At 39.0% G+C, this 907-nt stretch overlaps 1 pseudogene; it reads right to left on the bottom strand.

The window, feature by feature from the left end:
* The window catches only part of LOC102491073 (histone-lysine N-methyltransferase SUV39H2 pseudogene), a 14,863-nt pseudogene extending 14,182 nt beyond the window's left edge, over positions 1–681 (bottom strand).
* Positions 682–907: the final 226 nt, after the last annotated feature.

Here is a 907-nt window from a genome sequence, read left to right as displayed (position 1 = left end):
CAAAACTCATTCTTTTAATCTTCACAAGGGTTTTTTCACCCCAGCTACAGCCATTGCTAGTTCAAAAAATGCAGAATGAATACTGTGTACCTTTTTGTACAATCCTATTGGGACAATCAGGTTAAACTACATTCATAGATGGGGGTTCCAGGTGGAATTTTAATTTGTTGGTTTTTATTATAAGCCAAAAGAACTCCAGCTTCGACAGGACATTTCTCAAAGAAGCAATCTGTGCAAGAACAACTAAAGGTAGCTCCATTTACTAAGCTGATTCCAGGAGCTGGTTTGTATTCATTAATGTGGTAGAAGTCTGAAGGAAGGCCTTCTAAGTCAATAGTATTTTCAACAAATAGCATTCCTTTATGATTCTTTCTTCTGTTGAGTTCGTCTTGCCATCTCTGCAGAGCTATCCTTTGTTTAGCTTTCTTTACAATGCACTCAGCAACGGCACATTTCAGGGTTTTGTTATTGTCTTTTGAACTTATTGCTTTGCCTTTCTTTACCTGAGATAAATAATTATGCTTGTCTTTAGAAAATTGCTGAAGCAGTAATGGGCATTTAAGATTTTGCAAAGGTTCCCAAGTATTTGTAGAATCTGGCCATCCTTTCCATTTTACAAGGTAATATTCCATATCCTCCTCGTGCCTCGGCCCCGGCCGCCGCCATCTTGTGAAGCTTTCATTCCAATTTTTGTTCTTTTTTTTTTTTTAAGTTTATTTATTTCTCTCATGACAGAGACAGATAGAAATGCATCCTTAACACGGACTCCACACCACAATCCACCCCAAGTCTAAGCAACCCCAGACCACAAGTATTGACATGCACGTTTGAATTGCTCAGGTTAGGTTCCAGGATGTGTACCTAGTACCTTTCCCATGTGGATGCAGTTGTGCTATCACTGTGCACT

This window comes from Tupaia chinensis, unplaced genomic scaffold (genome assembly GCF_000334495.1).
Source record: "Tupaia chinensis unplaced genomic scaffold, TupChi_1.0 Scaffold149798_1, whole genome shotgun sequence".
In the NCBI taxonomy this organism is placed as follows: Eukaryota; Metazoa; Chordata; class Mammalia; order Scandentia; family Tupaiidae; genus Tupaia; species Tupaia belangeri.
This window is presented reverse-complemented; position numbering and strand designations above follow the sequence as displayed.